The sequence below is a fragment of the Antedon bifida genome, chromosome 6 (assembly GCF_963402885.1).
Source record: "Antedon bifida chromosome 6, ecAntBifi1.1, whole genome shotgun sequence".
NCBI classification, from domain to species: domain Eukaryota; kingdom Metazoa; phylum Echinodermata; class Crinoidea; order Comatulida; family Antedonidae; genus Antedon; species Antedon bifida.
In genome coordinates, this window is record NC_136231.1 from 7,816,720 (window position 1) to 7,830,668 (window position 13,949).

At 33.2% G+C, this 13,949-nt stretch overlaps 1 long non-coding RNA gene across 1 annotated transcript; it reads left to right on the forward strand.

Annotated features, from left to right (window-relative positions):
• The first annotated feature begins 464 nt into the window (after positions 1 to 464).
• On the forward strand, positions 465 to 12,929 carry LOC144845600 (uncharacterized). The gene is made up of 3 exons (XR_013612575.1): positions 465 to 635; positions 1,009 to 1,128; positions 12,833 to 12,929. It is a non-coding gene; the product is annotated as an uncharacterized LOC144845600 (long non-coding RNA).
• The last annotated feature ends 1,020 nt before the right edge of the window (positions 12,930 to 13,949 follow it).

Consider the following 13,949-nt stretch of genomic DNA (forward strand, 5'->3'; position numbering starts at 1 on the left):
ATTATGCGAACCTTAAGACATACGTCCTCTAGATGTTTGACCTGACTACGCTGCTGGTACATCACCAATAGTTTGCAAAATCCACTTTTCAAATGTCAACCTGCCCCTGTGATTGCCATGTTTAAAAAAAATATTTATATAGATTTATTATTCTTTCTCTAACTTGACTTTCATTCTATAAGTAAAAATGCATATGTACAGTACTTTATCTTATCACCTCTTTTATACTATAATTTAAATTTTTGTTTCGCCGTTTAGATGCTGATGATTGTTCTCCAAACCCATGTCAAAATGGAGGGCAATGTACAGACTTTGTCAGTGGTTATTTGTGCACATGCATCGCTGGGTTTATCGGTCAAAACTGTGATACAAGTAAGTCAGTGCAAAATGTAATAACGGATCAATGCAATCGTATACATCGACGTAGTTTTATTCATCGATGAAATATCAAATTTAAAAAATGCAATGGGTTAAGTGGTTTTATGACGTTTATAATAATAATTTATAATTTTGCTTTATAGATGTCAATGATTGTTCTCCAAACCCATGTTTGAATGGTGGTCAATGTACAGACTTGATTAATGATTATTTTTGCGCATGCCAAACGGGGTATTCAGGGAGGAATTGTGAAACAAGTGAGTATTAGAATATCGTAACCATATAAGGAGTAGAAATAAGTTATGATTTTAACAGCGAAAAATGAGATTCGCCATTTTTCTGGTTTTATTTTCTTCTTGTATTTTTCCTTGAAAACTGTCAATAGAATACAATAACCGACTTCCTCTACCGACTTTTGTTCCACCACCACCCTCCTCTACATCACTACCACTACCTGTAACTAACTGTCTTGTTTTTTTTAGTTTCTTATAGTAAACACGTTTTGTCCCTACCTACGACCAGTTTTCTTTGTCTAATTTCGAACATCTAATCTTTATCACAATTTGTGAAAATCAAGAATCTGTACGAACACATAGTGTTTTAAAAACTTCATTATAAATGTTTTTTTAGATGATGATGATTGTTTTGGAAATCCATGTGCAAATGGGCAATGTTTTGATTTGGTTGGTGGTTATGTTTGTTCTTGTTTCCAGGGCTATACAGGAATCAACTGTGACATAGGTAAGTAAAGTAATTGCCGAGCGGTTAAGACAGTGGAACCGTAATTACGTAGCAATAAAATCGGCAAGGGTTCGAGACTCACTCGCCCCATGGTTCTGGCGGTAGAACGAGTCTTTTCGGATAGATAGATTCAGTTTATTTTTTGTTTTATGAAAATCGAATTTACTTTAACAGATATCGATGATTGTTTGGCGAACCCCTGATGGATACATCTGCGTTTGTTCTCAAGGCTACACTGGTATAAACTGTAGTAGTTAAATAGCGTTTATAGTCCGTTTATAGGCTGTTTTTCAAATTGTAAATATTAGTCAATTGTATAAATTACTGAAAAAACAAATTCCTAGGAAGTATGAAACAATAGGTATTGTATTTTGGGGTATATAACAATCGAGGTATTTACCGTATATAATTTAAATTAGTTACATGCTATCTTGTTGTGTTGTTAAAAAAAGTGGGGTTAATTCAGTATGTTGTCTACTATATGCTGTATAATTTAAATTGTACAACTTGTAGTTCAGTTGTACAAAGTACTGAAAAGTAAATGACTAAGGAAGTATAAAACAATAGGTGTTTCGGATATATAACAATTTAGGTATTATTTAATTTGATAGTTACATGACATCATGTATTGTCGGCAATTTTAAAAGGAGATAACTATGTATGCACGTGCATGAGTAGGCCTATTTGATTAATTAAAAAATAAATAATAAAGTTGGGATCTTCCCGCGCAGGTTCGAACCCTGCTCGCAGCGCCAATGTTGTAAATCGGCCGAGAGTGCGAAGCTACTACAATTATTACACAAAGCGTACCAGCTTACCTTTTAGGCGGGACTGGTCTCTTTCCGCCTCTAGTAGCCGAGATGTGGTGTTATACCCAGAAGAGTACGAACAGTCTACTCCGATGTGTGGCTGCTGGTAGTGATAAACACTCAGGCCAGCCTAGGAGGACTAGACGTACCTTAATTACGTTGCTGTGTGCGTATGGCTACCCGGTGAGCAGTCCCTTAGTACTAGCTAGGCGGTAACGGGACGATTCGGCGCTGGGACGATTCGGCCCGGGACGATTCGGCCCTGAGAAGTTTCGGCTCACTTAAATTTATCGGCTTTGATATCCATTTTATAAGCATAAAATAAGCTTTTTCCCCAAATTTTATTTCCAGAGAGACTATGAGGTAGTACTACTAGGGATAAAGATGCAATAAAGCAAACATTTTGAAAACATTGTCGAAAATGATCAATTTGTAGTCACGTGAACGATGTAAACAAGTTACGCCCTCTGTTGGCCGCTTGGCGAATACACGAAATAAACAAGATTTTCGAAGTAATAAATTGAATATAAAATTACGTTTTTTTAGTAATTTATTGTATATATTATATCAAAATTGTCAATATCAATAAAATACGGATTGTTAAACACCTTTAAAAACTTTAAATACCCACAAAAATGAATATGAATTTGGTCTAAAGTGAGACGTTTCGGCCTACAAAGTGGGATGTTTCGGCCCAAAAGTGGGCCGAATCGTCCCACCAAAAGTGGGCCGAATAGTCCCGGGCCGAATCGTCTCAGGGCCGAATCGTCCCTGTGCATTGTGCATTCGCCAAGCGGCCAACAGAGGGCGTAACTTGTTAACATCGTTCGCGTGACTAAAAAATGATCATTTTCGACAATTTTTTTTTAAATGTTTGCTTTATTGCATCTTTATCCCTAGTAGTACTACCCATAGTCTCTCTGAAAATAAAGTTTGGGGAAAAAAGCTTATTTTATGCTTATAAAATGCATCAAAGCCGATAAATGTAAGTGTGCCGAATAGTCCCGGGCCGAATCGTCCCAGGGCCGAATCATCCCGGGCCGAATCGTCTCAGGGCCGAATCGTCCCGTTACCAACCCTGCTGGCTATAGGCTAATGTATATCTAACACCAGGGAACGTGCGTAGAGCTGATACTTATACAGTGTAGTCACGATTTACGTCCGTCCCGTCCAATGTCATGCGTTCAAAGAGGCCGCTACGGCACCGGTCAGTAACGCACGTGACCTCGGGTCACACCTTTGGTCGACCCATTATTATATAATGGGGTTTTCGCTACACTCCTCCCAATTTTATAAAGGCTGAGCCCAGTGTTCTGATGGGGTCAAGTGCCTGGTAGCAATCGAGACTGATTAATTAGGAGGATTTGAGGTAAACTCAGAAAAGTCCGTCCTAATTGAAAATCTGCAAAGAAACAATGCGAGAGGTAACCATTCTACACATCTTCCACAGTGAATCAGATCCAGCTCAGGATAGGAATGTGGAAAACGGTCAGTTAACTACCCAGGGGCTGTCAGTTGCGAGGTTAGAGTTACTTCACCCTTCTTCTCAGCGAGACAAAGAACAGTCCTAGGCTAATTAATTTGATAACAGTACTGGTCCATAGGGGACACAGCTTCGTGGATAAGGGTGTTTTGATAGAACTAGACCGACATATAATTAATACTGGTATTTTATAACAACGACAAAAATAAAAAGATAAGAATATAATGAAGTGATATAATAAGTATGTCTTGATTGAACTATACAGACATGTACTTAATTTCTTCCGGAAATTATAACAATGGAGCTTCGCAATGAATGAATGGTGTAACGTCAAGCAATATGTTAGTTTCACTATTTTTCAAAAATAAATAATAATTATTTCTAACTTTAAATTAAGTTTCATTTTCATTTAAATGGTTTACGTTTTACATAAAGAATTCTTTGTTTCCTTTTAAAATAAAACAAAAAAGGACGCTACAACTGACATGTATACATTATTTTGTTTAGTATAAATGTAGGGTGAATGTATAGTTAAATTATCAGTATTCAATTCAATTCAAAGCAACATTTATTTACTCCTTTGGAATAAAAAAACTGATTACAATGTACAATATATATAAAAGATTTTAGAAAGAAGAGGGTACAAGAAAGATGAAAACACATTCTGTTGAGGGCGTACATATTATTTACACAGACAATCAAAAAAGAATAATAAAAAAAAAAATAAATAAATAAAAAATTGACCAAAAATAGTTAATATTTGGAAATAAGGTGACTTTTAAGTTTAGATAAAAATGATTTACTGGAAACGGAGTTTAAGATGGGGAGTGGCAGATCGTTCCAAAAAGTGGGTCCGGAATACCTAATGTTGTGTTGAAGTGGTTGGTTTTATGGGTTGGAATATGTAATTTTGAACTAATACGGGTATGATGATAATGAATTACAGAATTAGGAGTGAACATGGAGCAAAGATGTTTTGGAAGGTTAGAATAATAGAAGAAAAGATGAAAGAGCCTTGTTGGGTTAGATTGATATCAAGGACTTTGAGAAGGTGAAGCTTAGAAAAAATGAGATGAATGAGACAGGGGTGGGGCGCCAGGTATTACCCTGATGGCCTTTTTTTTAAAGAGTTTGAAGTTTTTTAATATTGGAAGGTTAAGAGTTGCGCCAGACAATATTGCAATAATTGCAATATATTGTTAATATAGTTAAGATAAGGCAGGATAATTGAGCAGTAAAGAATATGAAGAATGTTAGGGGGTAAAAAAAAGAAAGTCTAGTGATGATGCCCAGACTTTTTGAAATTTTATTCTCAACAAAATTGATATGATTTTTCCATGAAAGTCGACTGTCTAGATGAACTCCTAAAAATGTAGCAGATTGGACTGAGGGAATGTCATGATTGTTAATCGAAATGTTATAGTTTGCAGTATCAATGTTTTTAATTTTCTGAGGGGTCTCAAACAGGATGAAGTTACATTTTTTGTGGTTAAGAGAAAGTTTGTTAGCTGAAAAGTATTGAGACATGAGGGTCAGATTGGTATTAACAGTATTAAATAAGGTTTGAATATCAGGGTCAGAGTAATAAACAGTGGTGTCTTCAACATATAGAAAAAAGTTAAGAATTGAAGAAGAAAGATAGATGTCATTAATATATAGAATAAATAGCATGGGGCCAAGAAGAGAGCCTTGGGGAACACCACAAGTACAGGATTGAAGTTGGAGACAGAATTAGAATACATGGTACATTGAAAACGATTGGTAAGGTAACTTTTGAAAAGATCATATGCAGGCTCTCTGATTCCATAATAGGATAATTTAAATAAAAGTACATTGTGGTCTATTGTGTCGAATGCCTTCGACAAATCTAAAAAAACGCCGATGGCTAGATGACCACTTTCAAATGCGTCAACAATTTTGTTTGTTAAGTCAATGAGAGCCATGGGTGTGTTGTGTCCTTTTCTAAAGCCGTATTGATTTTTGTGAAGAATGTCATGTTTTGAGATAAATGAAAATGTACGATCGTAGATTACCCTTTCTAAAGCTTTAGAGAAAATAGAAAGGACAGATATGGGGCGATAGTTAGAGAAATCAGATTTGCTTCCAGATTTGTAGATAGGGATAACGCGCGCAAACTTCATCCTGTCTGGGAAAACACCCTTTGATAAAGCAAGATTAAAAATATGAGTAAGTGGAAAAGAAAGAGATCGGCAATATGTTTAATGGGCTTGGTTTGAAAATCATCAATACCGGGTGATTTGTTGTTTTTAAAAGTAGAAATGATTTTAAAAACTTCGGCCTCATTGACTGGAGTAAAGAATATTGAGTTAGGGGTAGAGTTGGGTAAGAAGTATTTAAATGATCTGTTACTATTGGGAATTTCATTAGCAAGTGAAGTGCCGATTTCAAAGTATCAGTTTTCAAAGCGCTGAACTCACTTCTACAATCTTGATTAAGAGAATTTAGTACAGTTTTCATCAGTATGAACTTCTACAAACCAACAGTCGATTACACCGATTCTAAAATAGCCGATAAGGCTAAGGCTACTATGCAGTGAGTTATGAGGTCTAGCAAGAGACAGAGAGTAGAAGATGAACCAAATACTAGCGCTTCTTTTCAACAAGATTGTCGACCGGTGGTAAAGAATCACTTTTTAAGAATGATAATCGAATTACAGTTACAGCTACTAAACGTATTAAACTTGACGTGATGATAATATGTACGTTTGTATCCGAGAATACTATCAATCAGAACCAGATGGTAAATGTAAATTAGGCAAGAAAGGTATTAATTTAACATTGATGCAGTGGAGAGATCTAATGGAACAAAAGGACATGGTCGATGAAATGATTGAAGAGTTGAATGGATGTGAAGATTGTGGAACCGGTGTAAACATGAATGACAATGAAATGCTAGAAACACGGACCAAAAAAAGCTACAAGAATGACAATTACGATTGGTTAAAACAGTTTCCGTAATTACAATGTAATCTTTTGGAAAACAGAACGGATTGATGATCTTGGATCGGACATTTTTTAAATTGAATGACATTGGGGAAGCTAATTTTGAAACAAATGAAACACAGCGCTTCGACAGGATCTGTGAAAATGAGACAAGGGATGAAACAGTTTTAGTAAATGCCGAATGTTATTTTTAATCCATGGAAGCTGTATATAACACGACGATATGCTGTAACATTTAACCATTCTACAACGCTGTAACCTATCAGACATACTATTTTTCTTCAGACACTTTAGCCAGTTAAAAAAATCACTATGAATTTCGTCAACGAAGTAATTGAAATTATCGACTTAACCATGCAGGAAGAAGAAGTCGCTGCAATTGAACTGATTGACTTAACAACGCTACCTGATTCAGAAGAAGAATATGAACTATTAGAATTTAAAAGGTTTTGAAGAACTAGAGAGGGAAGCCGATTTTTCAATCCATTCAGAAGAAGAAAACGTTCCGATAGAATTAACGATGGATTCTAAAGAGATGGAACTAATGGAGGAAGATATTACACCAGAAGAGGATGTTCTATACCCACGTATAATCTCGACCGAGGAAAAATACTCTTCGATGAAACCAAAACCATAGAAGACAACTTAAACTATCTGACAGAAGATAATTCAGAACTAGACGACGATGTGTTCATCTATGAAATAGCCATAGACCAGTTGACGGAAGAAGTGAAGGCGATGACAAGTTCTAACCAAAGAGAATGGTTAATGATAAAGGAAACAGTTAAACGAACATACATATCGGCATTCATAGCTGTGATGAATGATATGAAAAAACTTTACTGTTTGGGTTGCCTGTACGGCAGATATCAAATAAGATGTACAGAAGAAGACCACGACATTTGTAACTTACCAAAACTTGAACTTCTTCACAGGTGTTATCAAGCTATCTTATGTTTAAATCTCGTCGACAATGGTAGTACCCACTTTGAATGGGCATTTAAACATTTTAACCTGCTGTTATGAACGTCAATGAATTTAACTCACTGATAAAAATCGTTTCAAGTGATTACAACCTTTTTTCAAAAATGTATAATTGTATGTAGTTACCATCTTTTTCAATTATTTGTAATGTTATTAAATGTTTTGAGTTATTTTTCTTTTCTTTTTTTCTTATCTGTTAAAGTATTATTATTCTTATTATGTTTTGTAAAGTGTATTGCAATAGAATGTGTATTGAAATAAATTTTGTTTTTAACAACAACGAAAATGAAATTTGATCTTTGCGTGTTATTTAAGTATTTGAATTATTTTTTAAATTTTTATTTGGGTGATTGAGGGTAATGAGTATAAACAAATCAGGCATATCAAGCAGAAGGTCCGAGTTCGAGTCTCAGTTGGGGCGACTTTTTCTCATTCTCACAGATTTCCTCATCTTTATCGTTTCAAATTAATTAATTAAATACAGTATATCACCGGGCGGTTTAGAATTACTGTTCTGATTTGTTTATATATATAAAAGTATCTCATCGGAGATCTCGTCTCGTGAATAAAAATACTGAAAGATGAGGGCGTATCAATTTGATCTCTGGTGCGCGCGTACAAATAAAGACTAGTGCTGTTCCGACGTACCACGCCGAGAATGTTAAAGAATCGCTATCCAATCGAGTTTGAACAATACCATGAAAGCCCCAGTGGTCTAATGGTTAGGACAACTGCATATCAAGCAGAAGGTCCGAGTTCGAGTCTCGGTTGGGGCGACTTTTTCTTATTCTTACAGATTTCCTCATCTTTATCGTTTCAAATTAATTATATATATATATATATATAAAGTCAAATTACTGAAAAAATGACAATGATGTCGATATCAGTGGCTGGATCACAATGGAGATACAAAAAAAATAAGCGAAAACCTAAATCAAAACGATAAAGTAAAACAGCCAGAAATATTGGCAAAGCTTTCGGGCAACACTAGCCCTTCATCAGTGCCTTATTGTAAGCAATAATAATGCTAATCATAATATCACACGATAGGTTTTTGACATGACATATATTGTATAAATATTGTTGGAAAGTTTCCAAACTTGCAAATAACTATTCATTATTATTCGACATTCGTCCGTGATTTTGTCGTAATATTTTACCTGGAAACCCATATTGTACCCAGATAGTTGGTTATTTACTTCAAAACATATTTTGAAGACGAATTCTTACAAAAGTGATCCTATTTATTTGCTACCTTATTGTATAATTACCTTTTACCTACTGTAAACAATTTAGTGACGTAAATAACGCAAACAATATGTATAATAATACCATTAATAAAATCATTCTTCACACTTAAATGATTTATTATACCGTTTCCAAAAACATGAATTCTTGCATATGTCACATGTCTATCATTTTGGTTTTATATTTTTGCCACATATTGTTGTTGTAATACCTACCTGGAAAAATAATAAGAAGCCATTCACTCTACTAAAAGACGAATTGTTATAAAAGGAGCCGTTACTCTGGTATCGTACAAATTGATAAGTTTGATTCTCTTGATAAGTGACCTACAACTTACAAACAAGATGTTACTCCTCAAGAACAGCCTGTTCGTTCTATTTGTAGTTATCGGAGTTGCTCATGTCCGAGCATTCCCTCAAACTCAAAGTAAGTTCTGTGTATTTATTTTTCATCATGATACCTTACCGCTGCAATCCAGTCTAAGTATAGTTATGCCATTATTACGATGTTTGGTGTTGTTTAAATTTAGTTGAGCTCATTAGCAATAGTGCGATTTAAACTTGTAAAATTGCAATATCAATAGGAAGTGCTCTATGGTATCAATTACGATAGTTGATTTACTTTAATCGTCTTTAAAATTTAATTTTAGTTTCTTGTTTGCTTATAAATATTATTTGTTTATAGTTCCTTGACTTAAAGAGACAGTGAACCTCTATAACTCACAATCTAGAAGTCACAGTAATCTAAATTAGCCTTCCGTCTGTCTAAAATGTGTATAATATTAATATATATATTCCTGTCCACCCAGGCAGCACTTGCCAGTTCTTATGCCATGACTTTATCCAAATTTCTTCACTTGCACCGATGAAGGGCTAGTGTTGCCCGAAAGCTCTGCTAACTTTTCTGGCTGTTTTACTTTATCGTTTTGATTTAGCTTTTCGCTTTTTTTCACTGAAAAAAATGACAATGCTGTGGGTATCAGTGGCTGGATCTCAATGGAGATACAAAAAAAAGCGAAAAGCTAAATCAAAACGATAAAGCAAAACCGCTAGAAAAGTTAGCCTTTTTGATCTTGTGTTTTTGTATAAATGTTTTAATTCTTTATTAGACTGTAACTTAGTTAGTCTTAGAGTCCCTTGTCGTCGTCTTAGAAGAAATCCTACATTCCATATTCCTTTTAGTAGAGTAAATTTTAAAAAAATGGTTTTATTAGTAGATTAAGTCAAACTTATAATTCTTTTACTTTAAAGATGTATTGTCCCTCTGAAAAAATAATTCTTTAACAACTTTTTTTTTAATATTCCATTTTAATGTAACATCATAGTTGTCCACTTTAACCAAAAATTGGATTTAAAAAATGTATTTACCTGAAAAAAATGTAATTTAAAGGAAAAATGGTCAAATTGGCTGTCAGCCGATGGATTTTTGGTTAAATTTAACCATTTATTTTGTCATTTTATAAGTGATATTTTTTTTCGTTTTTTGTTTCTATGGAAGTGTTTAATTTTATTAAAACTACAAAAAAAAATATTCGAAGTCCGATTTAATTAATCTTCATTTTTCATGTTTTTGTGGGACAATACATCTTTAAGAAACCCTGCGTTAGATATTTTTATTAATAATCTCCGTAAGTTTCATAACATTGTTTAGTAGTTTAGTATAATATTTGTTATTGTATGTGTACGTGTTTGTCTGTGTTCCCTCCTGTAAGTGGTGAACCATGAGTTCACTGTTGGTTGGGAAATGAAATAAATAAATAAATACAGTTTTTTTGTTAATTCATTACTTTTTGCGGTCTTTTATGTAGCTGTTTTTCATGTTCGTGGCTTATGAATCCTCTACTACTATTAATTTCGAAAAACAGTTATAATGCAATAATTTAATAAATTTTAATCATGTTATTATATATCGTTTTAGTCTTATTTTTTTAATAATTGCGAATTGTGGCATATCTTCATTTCTGGTGTCCAATTATAATATATGTATTGTTTGTCTGGTAATGTCTTAAAGATGTATACTTATACTGTATGCTTTTTGCAATTTTTTTTCAATAGTAATATTATAATATTAGGCTTGCTAAAATAACTTCGCCGTAGTCGGTCGTATAATTAGGTTATCATTTAGAATAAAAGTATCACCTAATGTTATTGTATGAAATCTTTATTGGTTATCCGGTATTGGTAACTTTTTTATTGAAACTTCAAAAAATCATAATTTATATAAGGCTTCGTCGACCTTATATCGAATAAAAATGGCTTATTGCACAAGAAATTACGCGCGCACGCGCCATTAAAATTTTATATTGCGAAAAATCAATTTCTGCGCGTTTCAGGTCATTATAAACATTTTCGATTTGTTTACATTGCGCGCGCACTTTTGCGCACGCAGATCGTAAGCAACATAGAAAGGTCGTTTTTGTAATTGATTTTTGCGTTTCATATCATCTGTAGCAGATTTCATTAATTTTGATGAACTTTAATTGCAAAATAACGGCGCAGGTACACGTTGAACTTGAATAATCGTGTGTTTAAAAATGCGTAATTTAATGCAAATCTGTGAAATGTTTTCTAACCAGAATATGGCTGGTGTCCTCCAATTTTTGAAAATTTTTTATTGGAAGTTGATGAGTTGTAGATATGAATTAATGTAAAAATGTGTACCTACCGGATGTTTTGACTTCACCATATGACCAGTTTCTCAGAATGAAAAGTGATTCTCATGATTAAAACTTTTAATGAAAGCTGTTAAATTGTAGATCAGAATTCATATTAAAATGTTGTCTATTGGATTTTGTGACGTCATCATATGGTCAGTGGAATTTAAAACGTCGGATTTACATCTCTTTCGTAAACATTTTTAGCGTTTAAAAGTTTCGTTTATGTTTTCTAATTTCATAGATAGTAACGATTGTTCCCCGAACCCATGCGTCAATGGTGTATGTAATGATTTGGTTGGTGGATATTCCTGTCTGTGTTCTCCAGGCTACACTGGTACAAACTGTGATATAAGTAAGTAATTTGTTGTCGAGTGATCTGCTATTCACCCACAGGTGTATACTTATATAGTGATAAACAGAAACCGATTGGATTAGGTACCATAACAGAAATGTGATATAGGCCTAGCAAGCTAACTTTATGGTTTATAAGATCCTTAAAAAAGAATTCAGTTATCTTCAGGAGTACTGATTTGTTGGGCCGTGATTTATGACGCCTAAGGGATCTTTATATAGACTTATTTTTTCGAATAAATGTACGTACCTATCAGATACACTTGTCTTGTGTCGTATGACAAATAAGTACTGTAATAGTTACTGAAGTTAGTATTACAACCTCGTCAATGAAAACACAAATATGTATATGTTTATTCACTTATTTATGAAAATGCATACTATAAAGTTTCGTTTGTCTGTAAAATGATGTAATCAAGCTGTTTACATAAGTAATTAAAACCAAATTGTAGTTGGAGAAAAGAAACTACGAAGCATGTTTATGTTATGTTGTGTGCCGTTATGTTTTCACCATTGACAGCCATTGGAGTGTTTAACAATGGCAAAACTATACATTGTGTTTATCATAATTGAACTTGAAATACCTCCTAAATAAAGGAACCTAAATGTTAATTTTCACTGTATACAATGGAAAGGTTACCAAAGTTTACCAATATTGTATTTATACTATTATATAGTTTAGTGCCTTATAGTCTACTGATATAATAATTATATTGTAGTATCTTTTACCTGGTGAAATATCCACATATTTATATATAACGCCTACGAGTATCTATTCTTAATCTATGCAAATTTGCTGAGTAAAATAACAGCATATTACCATATACTGTATCAAATATTCCGCAATCATTTTGTTGTTCATGCTATAATATCCTAATTATGACATATTAATCTCATTTTTATTAATGATTTCTGCTTGATATAAATGATTTTTTGTTCTAAAGAGCCTAATTATAAAATGTAAGGAATTTTATGTCTTGGTATTGTTTAATCATCTAATGTACTCAGAGCAATTAATACATTTAAAAGAGAAATTTGAATCTGTAAATTTGCGAAATCCATAATCGTAATTCATCCCCCATTTAGCCTAGCAGGACCAAACATAAATTATTAATCCTTCAATTACCTACACTTTTCTTACACAAATAATCTTTTTTCTCTCTTGTACATATCAAATGATCTACTCCTATCTTCCAATTCTGTTTACCTTTAGGCCTAGATCAATTCTGTTTCGACAAGACTAATGGATATCACTACCATCCAACAGACTGTAATATATTTTACCAATGTTACCAAGGTACAACATACCCTAAAACATGTCAAATTTTAAAATGTTGTATTGTAAATTGTTCGATCTAATAATACCTCAATGTTAATTTGAATAATTTAAACTAAATTAATTTGTACAACCAAAGATTAAAACTTTTTGAAATAAAAAGATGTTGATAATAATAATGGTGTTGCTTCTTTTTTTGCTGCTTTTCTATGACTAACTGGAAACAGCCATCACATTTTTAAAAGTTTTTAAATTTGCTAGCGGACGGTGAGGCTACTATAACTACAACCAACTTATGGTATTGTTAAACTTTATAAATATATCAGTTTAGTGGGAAGGCAGTTTGTAACAATAATTTTCAGAGAATGTTTGGTGCACCAAATTTTACATTTATTTTCGTGTTTTTCTTTCGGTAATATCTACATATTTGCATGCCATTGTTCATAACATTTCTGTAGGCCTAGATCAATTATATCATACCTAAACAACATGTTAGTTCAATTGGTCCAATACATCCTGGTATAGTATTCTTTAGCCAAGTTTCAAAGTTTGTATAACATGTTACCTTATAACACACATATTATGTTATGGTCATAATATAATCGCCTTTAATGTCTCGTATCAGTAAGATGGAGACAATTGTAGACCTACTGTAAATGTATTACAAAAAAATGCTTTTTATTATTATTTGAGCACTGTTACCAAATAGTATATCCACATATTTGTGGCGCTGAATATTTGTTCAGAACTTCACATACAATATCACCTATAAAATATCACCTACTGTCTTGTACAATACCATAATTATTAATTACAGCTTACAACTGAATGCGTACTCGAATTGACAGTTTCTAAAGTTGTCAAAAAATCCATTCCATGTTTTTATACTTTTTACGCACCAATAATATACAAATAATGAATGTTTATGAGTAAGGGTACAAATAATGGCATTTGGTGAATGATGAAAGGTCATATGGAGATATAGATATTTAGATGTTAATAATAACAATGAATACCGTAGCTCACGTTATAGGTTATTGACATGATGCACATAAAACCG